Source organism: Balaenoptera musculus, chromosome 3 (genome assembly GCF_009873245.2).
Source record: "Balaenoptera musculus isolate JJ_BM4_2016_0621 chromosome 3, mBalMus1.pri.v3, whole genome shotgun sequence".
NCBI lineage: Eukaryota > Metazoa > Chordata > Mammalia > Artiodactyla > Balaenopteridae > Balaenoptera > Balaenoptera musculus.
In genome coordinates this window covers 49,633,679-49,646,170 of record NC_045787.1, presented here as the reverse complement: position 1 = coordinate 49,646,170, position 12,492 = coordinate 49,633,679, and the positions used below count along the sequence as shown (strand labels likewise).

Genomic DNA, 12,492 nt, shown 5'->3' with positions numbered 1-12,492 from the left:
CTTGGAAACCCTAAACAGAGAAAATAAAATTAAAATAAGTCCTATACTAGTGAAAGCCACAGCAAAGTCAAACACAAAACTGGCTCCAAGGGGTTTCTTCCACAACTCAGGGCCCTTGAGATTCACACAGAAACAACTCCCGCTGAAGATAAGCTCACAGTCAAAAGTTACAAAGTATGTCAGAAAACAAACTGTCAATAAAAAAGTATTAGTAGATGTATGAATGGGAAGAATTCACTTTTAAAAAACTACATATAACTGAGAAATATGTAAGGAACTTTAAAATAATTGTGTTAAAAGGAATTTTAGGGACTTCCCTGGTGGCGCAGTGGTTAAGAATCCGCCTGCCAATGCAGGGGACACGAGTTTGATCCCTGGTCCGGGAAGAGCTCACATGCCGTGGAGCAACTAAGCCCGTGAGCCACAACTACTGACCCTGTGCTCTAGAGCCCGTGAGCCAAAACTACTGAGCCCGTTTGCCACAACTACTGAAGCCTGTGTGCCTAAAGGTCGTACTCCGCAACAAGAGAAGCCACCGCAATGAGAAGCACACGCACTGCAATGAAGAGTAGCCCCTGCTCACTGCAACTAGAGAAAGCTTGTGCGCAGCAACAAAGACCCAATGCAGCCGAAAATAAATATAAATTAAATAAATAAATTTTAAAAATAAATTAAAAAAAAGAAATTTTAAAAGAAGAATGTAGTTAATTAGACAAGAACAGGATATAATAAAAATATAATAATGTAGTAACTTTGTATAGTGTATAATGTATAAAAATACTGAATCACTACATTGTACATCTGAAACTAAATAATATTGTAAGTCAACTAGAATTCAATTAAAAATATACATATATATGTAATAAAAACAAAAAGTGAACTTGAATAAGAATCCAAATGGAGATTGTAAATATGAAAAAAGTAAGGTTAAAGAAGATAGAATTATCAAATTGGAGAAATTGCTAAAGGTAAATACAGAACAATTACTCTGTAAGATTCTCAACTTATTTTACAGAGGCAAGATAGAAACTTCCTTCTAAAGACAAACTCAGAGAAAAAGAGATCATTATTTATGGCTACCAGAGGCAGTTGGGGGAGGGGTAATTGGATGAAGGTAATCAAAAGGTAAAAACTTCCAGGTATAAAATAAATAAATACTAGAGATGTAATATACAACATGATAAATACAATTAATACTGCTGTATATTATATATGAAAATTGTTAAGAGAATAAATCCTAGGAGTTCTTATCACAAGGAAAAAATATTTTCTTCTACTTCCTTAGTTTTGTATCTATATAAAATGATGAATGTTCACTAAACCTACTGGGGTAATCATTGCATGATATATGTGAGTCAAATCATCTTGCTGTATACCTTAAACTTATACAGTGCTCTATGTCAATTATATCTCAATAAACTTGGAAGAAAAATATAAGAGACAAAAAAAAAGAAAACTCCTTGAATTGAATCCTTCCAAGTATGGAGTAAGGCTATAAGGAATTTTAGAAAATCATCTAATTCAGCACTAAAATCAAGGTTTCTCTAAAAATCTCTTCCAAATAATATACTACATATTTCTCTAATAATTAAACTGTATTATACTCCTCTAGATTGGCAGTCCACAACTCTAGTGTCAAATCTGTGGGAACAATTCTGTTTTTTTTTCCTGGCAAACTTATTAAGTCACTGACTGGCTCTCTGATATGACTATTCTAAAACCTTTGCCATTTGCCATTCCTTTCAAATTCTTCCTGGATCTACAACTTCTCTTTCACTAATGGCTTCTCACATTAAAAATAAAAAGAACCACACACACACACACACACAAACCCAAACACACACACAAAAAAAAATTCCCTTAGTCTTGCAATTTGATCCAGCTACTACCTTCCCTCTCTCTCCTTCCTGTCACAGCTAAACTTCTCAAAAGAACTGTCTCTACTTTTCATCTATCTTGATCTGTTGGCAGATTTGACACTGTTATTCTCTTCTTCAAATTTTAAATGTCTTGAAATATTCATCACTTATCTTGTGTGATTTTCTCTGTTTAGGTTTGCCTTTACCATTTGTCCTAGAGTTCTGTCTGTTCTTATTTTTTTAGTTTTGTTTGTTTTTCTTTTTATGAGTGTGTGTGTGAATGTTTCTTTGTGTGATTTTGTCTGTTTAGTTTTGCTTTTCCCGTTTGTTTTTGGGGTTCTATCTGCTCATGTTTTTTTTTTTTTTCCTTCCTTTTCTTCTGAGCCATGCAGTTGGCAGGGTCTTGGTGCTCCAGCCAGATGTCAGGCCTGAGCCTCCAAGGTGGAGAGTCGAGTCCAAGACATTGGACCACCAGAGACCTCCTGGCTCCACATAATATCAATCGGCGAGAGCTCTCCCAGAAATCTCTGTCTCAACACTAACAGCCAGCTCCACCCAATGGCCAGCAAGCTCAAGTGCTGGATGCCCCATGCCAAACAACTATCAAGACAGGAACACATCTCCACCCATTAGCAGAGAGGCTGGCTAAAGTCATACTAAGTTCACAGACACACCAAAACACACGACCGGACATGGCCCAGCCCACCAGAAGGACAAGATCCAGCACCACCCACCAGAAAACAGGCACCAGTCGCCCCAACCAGAAAGCCTACACAAGCCACTGAACCAACCTCACCCACTGGGGGCAGACACCAAAAATAACAGGAACTACGAATCTGCAGCCAGTAAAAAGAGGACCCCAAACATAGTAAGTTAAACAAAATGAGAATACAGAGAAATATGCAGCAGATGAAGGAGCAAGGTAAAAACTCACCAGACCAAATAAATGAAGAGGAAATAGGCAGTTTACCCAAAAAAGAATTCAGAGTAGTGATAGCAAAGATGATCCAAAATCTTGGAAACAGAATGGAGAAAATATAAGAAATGTTTAACAAGGATCTAGAAGAACTAAAGAGCAAACAAACAATGATGAACAACACAATAAATGAAATTAAAAATTCTCTAGAAGGAATCATTAGCAGAATAACTGAGGCAAAAGAACGAAGAAGTGACCAGGAAGATAGAAGAGTGGAAATAACTGGTGCAGAGCAGAATAAAGAAAAATGAATGAAAAGAATTGAGGACAGTCTCAGAGACATCTGGGACAACATTAAATGCACCAACATTCTAATTTTAGGGGTCCCAGAAGAAGAAGAGAAAAACAAAGGGTCTGAGAAAATATTTGAGATTACAGCAGAAAACTTCCCTAAAATGGGAAAGGATATAGTCAATCAAGTCCAGGAAGTACAGAAAGTCCCAAACAGAATAAATCCAATGAGAAACATGCCAAGACACAAATTAATCAAACTATCAAAAATTAAACACAAACAAAAAATATTAAAAGCAGCAAGGGAAAAGCAACAAACAACATACAAGGGTATCTACATAAGGTTAAAAGCTGATCTTTCAGCAGAAACTCTGCAATCCAGAAGGGAGTGGCAGGATGTATTTACAGTGATGAAAGAGAAAAACCTACAACCACGATTACTCTACCCAGCAAAGATCTCATTCAGATTCGACAGAGAAATTAAAACCTTTACAGACAAGCAAAAGCTAAGAAAATTCAGCACCACCAAACCAGCTTTACAACACATGCTAAAGGAACTTCTCTAGGTGGGAAACACAAGAGAAGAAAAGGATCCACAAAAAGAAACCAAAACAATTAAGAAAATGGTAATAGGAACATACATATTGATAATTACCTTAAATGTAAATGGATTAAATGCTCCAACCAAAAGACATAGACTGGCTGAATGGATACAAAAACAACACCTGTATATATGCTGTCTACAAGAGACACAACTTCAGACCTAGGGACACACACAGAGTGAAAGTGAGAGGATGGAAAAAGATATTCCATGCAAATGGAAATCAAAAGAAAGCTGGAGTAGCAATTCTCATATCAGACAAAATAGGCTTTAAAATAAAGACTACTACAAGAGACAAAGAAGGACACTACATAATGATCAAGGGATCAATCCAAGAAAAGATACAACAATTGTAAATATTCACGCACCCAACATAGGAGCAACTCAATACAAAAGGCAAATGCTAACAGCCATAAAAGGGGAAATCGACAGTAACACAAACATAGTAGGGGACTTTAACACCCCACTTTCACCAATGGACAGATCATACATAATGAAAATAAATAAACACAAGCTGTAAATGACACAACAGACCAGGTAAAATCAGTTGATATTTATCAGACATTCCATCCAAAAACAACAGAATACACCTTCTCAAGTGCACATGGAACTTTCCTGAAGAGAGATCATATCTTGGGTGACAAATCAAGCCTTGGTAAATTTAAGAAAATTGAAATAGTATCAAGGATATCTTCCGACCTCAACGCTATGAGACTAGATATCATTACAGGAATAAAACTGTAAAAAATAAAAACACAGGGATTCTAAACAATACGCTACTCAATAACCAAAAGATCACTGAAGAAATCAAAGAGGAAATAAAAAAATACCTGGAAATAAATGACAATGGAAACACGATGACCCAAAACCTATGGCATAAAGCAAAACAGTTCTAAGAGGGAAGTTTATAGCAATACAATCCTACCTCAAGAAACAAGAAACATCTCAAATAAACAACCTAAACTTACACCTAAAGCGATTAGAAAAAGAACAAAAAAAACCCAAAGTTAGCAGAAGGAAAGAAACCATAATGATCAGATCAGAAATAAACGAAAAAGAAGTGAAGGAAATAATAGCAAAGATCAATAAAACGAAAAGCTGGTTCTTTGAGAAGATAAACAAAATTGATAAACCATTAACCAGACTCATCAAGAAAAAAAAGGAAGAAGACTCAACTCAGTAGAATTAGAAATGAAAAAGGAGAAGGAACAACTGACACTGCAGAAATACAAAGGAACATGAGAGACTACTACAAGCAACAATACGCCAATAAAATGAACAATGGGGAAGAAATGGATAAATTCTTAGAAAAGTACAAGCTTCCGAGACTGAGCCAGGAAGACATAGAAAATATGAACAAACCAATCACAAGCACTGAAATTGAAACCGTTAATAAAAATCCTCCAACAAACAAAAGCCCAGGACCAGAAAGCTTCACAGGTGAATTCGATCAAACATTTAGAGAAACGCTAACACTTATCCTTCTGAAACTCTTCCAAAATACAGCAGAGGGAGAAACGCTCCCAAATTCATTCTACGAGGCCACCATTACCCTGATACCAAAAGCAGACAAAGATGTCACAAAAAAAGAACTACAGGCCAATATCACTGATGAACATAGATGCAAAAATCCTGAACAAAATACTAGCAAACACAATCCAACAGAACATTAGAAGGATCATACACCATGATCATGTGGGGTTTATCCAGGAATGAAAGGATTCTTCAGTATATGCAAATCAATCAATGTGATACACCATATTAACAAACTGAAGGAGAAAAACCATATGATCATCTCAATAGATGCCGAAAAAGCTTTCGACAAAATTCAACACCCATTTATGATAAGAACTCTCCAGCAAGTGGGCATCGAGGGAACCTACCTCAACATAATAAAGGCCATATATGAGAAACCCACAGCCAACATCACTCTCAATGTTGAAAAACTGAAACCATTTCCACTAAGATGAGGAACAAGAAAAGGTTGCCCACTCTCACCACTATTATTCAACATAGTTTTGGAAATTTTAGCCATGGTAATCAGAGAAGAAAAAGAAATAAAAGGAATACAAATCAGAAAAGAAGTAAAACTGTCACTCTTTGCAGATGACATGATACTATACATAGAGAATCCTAAAGATGCTACTAAAAAACTCCTAGAGCTAATCAATGAATTTGGTGAAGTAGCAGTATACAAAATTAATGCACAGAAATCTCTTGCATTCATATACACTAACAACCAAAATCTGAAAGAGAAACTAAGGAAACATTCCCACTTACAGTTGCAACAAAAAGAATGAAATACCTAGGAATAAGCCTACCTAAGGAGACAAAAGACCTGTGTACTGAAAAATATAAGATACTGACGAAAGAAAATAAAGACTATACAAACAGATAGAGAGATATACCATGTTCTTGGATTGGAAGAATCAACATTGTGAAAATGACTGTACTACCCAAAGCAATCTACAGATTCAATGCAATCCCTATCAAACTACCACTGGCATTTTTCGACAGAACTAGAACAAAAAATTTCACAATTTGTATGGAAACACAAAAGACCCTGAATAGCCAAAGCAATCTTGAGAAAGAAAAACGGAGCTGGAGGAATCAGGCTCCCTAACTTCAGACTATACTACAAAGCTACAGTAATCAAGACAGTATGGTACTGGCACAAGAATGGAAATATAGATCAATGGAACAGGATAGAAAGCCCAGAGATAAACCCACGCACATATGGTCACCTTATTTTTGATAAAGGAGGCAAGAATATACAATGGAGAAAAGACAGCCTCTTCAATAAGTGGTGCTGGGAAAACTGGACAGCTACATGTAAAAGAATGAAATGAGAACACTCCTTAACACCATATACAAAAATAAACTCAAAATGGATTAAAGGCCTAAATGTAAGGCCAGACACTATAAAATTCTTAAGAGGAAAACACAGGCAGAACACTCTATGACATAAATCACAGCAAGATCCTTTTTGACCCACCTCCTAGAGAAATGGAAATAAAAACAAAAATAAACAAATGGGACCTAATGAAACTTCAAAGCTTTTGCACAGCAAAGGAAACCATAAACAAGACCAAAAGACAACCCTCAGAATGGGAGAAAATATTTGCAAATAAAGCAACTGACAAAGGATTAATCTCCAAAACTTACAAGCAGCTCATACAGCTCAATATCAAAAAAACAAACAACCCAATCCAAAAATGGGCAGATGACCTAAATAGACATTTCTCCAAAAAAGATATACAGATTGCCAACAAACACATGAAAGGATGCTCAACATCACTAATCATTAGAGAAATGCAAATCAAAACTACAATGAGGCATCACTTCACACTGGTCAGAATGGCCATCATCAAAAATCTACAAACAATAAATGCTGGAGAGGGTGTGGAGTAAAGGGAACCCTCTTGCACTGTTGGTAGGAATGTAACTTGATACAGCCACTATGGAGAACAGTATGGAGGTTCCTTAAAAAACTAAAACAGAACTACCATACGACCCAGCAATCCCACTACTGGGCATGTACCCAGAGAAAACCATAATTGAAAAAGAGACATGTACCACAATGTTCATTGCAGTACTACTTACAATAGCCAGGACATGGAAGCAACCTAAGTGTCCATCGACAGATGAATGGATAAAGAAGATGTGGCACATATATACAATGGAATATTACTCAGCCATAAGAAGGAACAAAATTGAGTTATTTGTAGTGAGGTGGATGGATCTAGAGTCTGTCACACAGAGTGAAGTAAGTCAGAAAGAGAAAAACAAATACAGTATGCTAACACATATATATGGAATCTAAAAAAAAAATGTTTCAGAGGAACCTAGATGCAGGACAGGAATAAAGACGCAGACATAGAGAATGGACTTGAGGACATGGGGGAGGGGAAGGGTAACCTGGGAAAAAGTGAGAGAGTAGCATTGACGTATATACAGTACCCAATGTAAAATAGATAGCTAGTGGGAAGCAGCTGCAAATCAGAGCTTGGTGCTTTGTGACCACCCAGAGGGGTGGGATCGGGAGGGTGGGAGGGAGGCACAAGAGGGTGGGGATATGGGGATATATGTATATGTATAGCTGATTCACTTTGTTATACAGCAGAAACTACCACAAAATTTTAAAGTAATTATACTCTAAAAGATGTTAAAAAAAAAAAAAAGAAAAAAAGGAGGGAGAGTGAAAACTGCCACCATGTACTGCCTGTCATCCACCGCACATGTTGGGGTGTTGCTCCAGGACCTTGCTTCAGACGTGTAAGCTCCCCCATCCATTAACCCACTGATGTCTCTGTTGCTGATTTGGGCTCTTTCTTTGGTCTGAAGCTGGGCAAGCATAGGCCTTGTAAGGCCTATGGGATGCAGCCCAAAAACTGGTGGAAGCAGTCAGGAGACTGAGCAAACTCCCATGAGTAGTGAGATGTTGGGAAATATAGGACAGGGAACGGAAAGTTATGGGGGCTGTCAACTAGCATGTGGGGACTGAAAGTTGCGGGGGTAATCCTGTGGTGGTTGTCCTTGCTCAATGGGGGTTGCCAAGAGATCTGGCGAACAATGGCCTCTCATGGCTCTGCAACTGTATCAAAGTGAGTCTTTTGTAATTGGTTAAGCTAGTTCTCTAGAAGGAATTGATATTTCTCTAGTGCCTCTGAGATGTAAATGATCTACCTGGGCTCTCTGGAACTTTAATTTTATGTGATCTCTAAGAGTAAAGGACAAAAAAGAGTTTTTAGGTAAACTCTATAGAAATAATTATGTTTTGGGAATGTCCATCTAAAAGAGTCTCTCGAGATTTTGGTAACTTGAAACTAAACTAAGTTAAATGAAGAGAATTCATTGACTATCTGGGTCATTTCGAATAGGATAAAATTTTGGAACATTAATTGTTGGGTGGGTGTAAGTTTACCTACCCTTGCCTTCTTGGGAGAAGAAGACTAAAGCATAAGTTTTCCAATCAGGAAATGCACAATTACTTGCTTCTTGGTTTTTGCCGGAGATTAAGGTTTTTAATGGTTAAGATTATAATCAGTCATAATTCTAGTTATTGTAAGCAAGTTTCTTTATTGATTACATTGTAATCGGGTGCTTAACCATGGCTTTTTAAGTCTGTTGTCTTTTATAGACAGTTATTGTTTTACTCTGATGCTTTTGCAAAAGTGCTTTCATCAAAAAGAATAAAATACCTAAGAATAAACTTACCTAAGGAGACAAAAATCCTCTACTCTGAAAACTATAAGATGTTGATGAAAGAAATCAAAGATGACACAAACAGATGAAAAGATATACCATTCTTCGATTTGAAGAATAAATATTGTCAAAATGACTACACTACTCAAGGTAGTCTACAGACTCGATACAATCCCTATCAAATTACCAATGTCATTTTTCACAGAACTAGAACAAAAAATTTTACCATTTGTATGGAAATACAAAAGACCCCGAATAGCCAAAGCAATCTTGAGAAAGAAAAACGGAGCTGGAGGAATCTAACTCTCTGACTTCAGACAATATGACAAAGCTACAGCAATCAAGCACTATGGTACTGGCACAAAAACAGAAATATAGATCAATGGAACAGGACAGAAAGCTCAGAAATAAACTCACACACTTATGGTCAATTAATCTACGACAAAGGAGGTAAGAATATAAAATGGAGAAAAGAGAGTCTTTTCAATAAGCTGTGCTGGGAAAACTGGACATCTACATGTAAAAGAATGAAATTAGAACAGTCTCTAACACCATACACAAAAATTAACTCAAAATGGATCAAAGACCTAAATTTAAGGCTGAACACTATATAACTCTTAGAGGAAACAGGCAGAACACTCTTTGATGTAAATTGCAGCAAAATCTTTTTGGATCCACCTCCTAGAGTAATGGAAATAAAAACAAAAATAAACAAATGGGACCTAATTAAACTTAAAAGCATCTGCACAGCAAAGGAAACCATAAACAAAACAAAAAGACAACCCACAGAATGGGAGAAAATATTTGCAAACTAAGTGACTGACAAGGGATTATTCTCCAAAATATACAAACAGCTCATGCAGTTCAATAACAAAAAAACAAACAACCCAATCAAAAAAATGGGCAGAAGATCTAAATAGACACTTCTCCAAAGAAGACATATAGATGGCAACAAGCACATGAAAAGATGCTCAACATCACTAATTATCAGAGAAATGCAAATCAAAAGTACAATGAAGTATCACCTTTCACTGGTCAGAATGAGGTATCACCTTACATTGGTGAGAATGGCCATCAAAAAGTCTACAAACAATAAATGCTGGAGAGGGTGTGGAGAAAAGGGACCCCTCCTATACTGTTGGTAGGAATGTAAATTGGTACAGCCACTATGGAGAACAGTACGGAGGTTCCTGAGAAAACTAAAAATAGAAGTACTGTATGATCCAGCAATCCCACTCCTGGCCATATATCCAGAGAAAACCATAATCTGAAAGGATACATGCACCCCAATGTTCACTGCAGCTCTATTCACAATAGCCAAGATATGAGAGCAACCTAAATGTCCACTGACAGAGGAATGGATAAAGATGTGGTACATATATACAATGGAATATTACTCAGCCATAAAAATGAATGAAGTAATGCCATTTGCAGCAGCATGGATGCACCCAGAGATTATCATACTAAGTGAAGTAAGTCAGACAGAAAGACAAATATCATGTATCACTCATATGTGGAATCTAACTTTAAAAAAAAAGAAACAAATGAACTTATTTACAAAACAGAAACGGACGTACAGATATCAAAAACAAACTTACAGCTACCAAAGGGGAAACGTGGAGGGGAGGGATAAATCAGAAGCCTGGGATGAACACACACACACTACTATATATAAGACAGATAACCAACAAGGACCTACTGTATAGCACAGGGAACTCTACTCAATATTCTGTGATAACCTATGTGAGAAAAGAATCTAAAAAAGAATGAATATACATACATGTATAACTGAATCACTTTGCTGTACACCTGAAACTAACACAACATTCTAAATCAACTATACCCCAACAAAATTTTTTAAAAAAAGAATAAAAAACAAATAAAGGAGAGAAAGGGCATGTGAGGGATAAGGATGGTATGAACAAGGCTATGGACATGGGAAGCAGCAATTTGGATGTAGGTGTGCAACAAACATTAGAGGAAGTAATAATAAATAGATGTGGGTTGGGAGCAAATGTCAGCAGAGAATATACAGATAGGTTTTGGTCCCCTCCACACAAATTCTCTCTACCTAAGACATTTGGCAATTTATAACAGAAATGGAAAATAAAAGTTGGAAAAATAAGTGGAATGTCATGTACACTAAAAAAAGGAGCAAAGAGTTGAATACAAATACTTCATTCCTAATTTATAATGTGGCTGGAATAAGATAAACTCTAAAGCCTAGTACTGTAGTTAGAATTCAACCTATAAATAACAAGCACTCAGATGCTTTGTCTACTGTGTAATAAAACTCAAAAAAAAGTAGGGAATTGTTTAAAATAATGCTAGCTGAAAGTAAAGGCATAACTTGAACTCCAGCTTCATCACCTTGTGGATATAAATTAATCAACATCAGAAATCAATAAGGAAGATAGATAAATTTATGATTAATAGTATTTGTAACCAAGGTTTCATAAACTGTGATCCATGGATAGAATGAGTGGGGGGCGGGTGGTCTATGAACTAGGATGGGAAAATGAATTATATATCAATTTTTCTAACCTCGATTTGAAATTTATCATTTCCTTTGATGATGAATGAAGGAGACAAATCTCAGCAGTACTAGCAGTAGCTGTGACTTTGCCACCAACAGAAATTAAAGGTTTTTCACATGACATTACAGCTGGTGCAGATATCTCCAAATATCATTTACACTCATCACTTCAATGACTTTACAGTAGTAATTATACCCACTGCTAGATCCTGTTATGTAATGCCTTAATAAAGAAACACATGTATTAACTGTATCACAAATTTTTATTATTTTGATAACTTTTTTGATATAATTACTTTCTTGTCCATGTATTTTCTTTTATGCATTTAAGACATTATTTAAGTTTGCCAAAGAGGTCTATGGCACAATAAAGGTTAAGAAGTTATGGTCTAGGGGCTTCCCTGGTGGCGCAGTGGTTGAGAATCTGCCTGCCAATGCAGGGGACACGGGTTCAAGCCCTGGTCTGGGAAGATCCCACATGCCGCGGAGCAACTGGGTCCGTGAGCCACAACTACTGAGCCTGCGCGTCTGGAGCCTGTGCTCCGCAACAAGAGAGGCCGCGATAGTGAGAGGCCCGCGCACCGCCATGAAGAGTGGTCCCCACTTGCCGCAACTAGAGGAAGCCCTCGCACAGAAACGAAGACCCAACACAGCCAAAAATAATAAAATAAAAATAAATAAATAATTTAAAAAAAAAAAAAAAAAAAAAAGAAGTTATGGTCTAAGTATAAAATAAATTCAATTTGTTTACTACAGTTCACAGTCTGTTAATAGAACCCTTAGCGCCAGATATGTCTCAGAAATCAGTATCTTAAAAATTTCAGATAGGTAGAGAAGCTGCATATAATGTAATGCCCCAGCACAGTCTGCGGCAGTGTTCTGGAATCAAACACTAAATATTTTCTCCAGTAAAACATGAAAATATACACAGCAATACGTAGTTTCCCTTTACTTCAATTCAGGTTTTACTGCTAAATGCATTTAGATCCAGACAAGTTTGGTGATCAAATGAATTATGAAAACAAAACAAAAAATATTGGTTTTAAGGGTTTTTGAATTTTAGAACTGTGATAAGGATTGTTGT

At 36.5% G+C, this 12,492-nt stretch overlaps 1 protein-coding gene across 8 annotated transcripts in view; it reads right to left on the bottom strand.

Moving 5' to 3' along the window:
* The window catches only part of RNF180 (ring finger protein 180), a 285,515-nt gene that overhangs the window by 122,986 nt on the left and 150,037 nt on the right, over window positions 1-12,492 (bottom strand). The window lies entirely within an intron of this gene.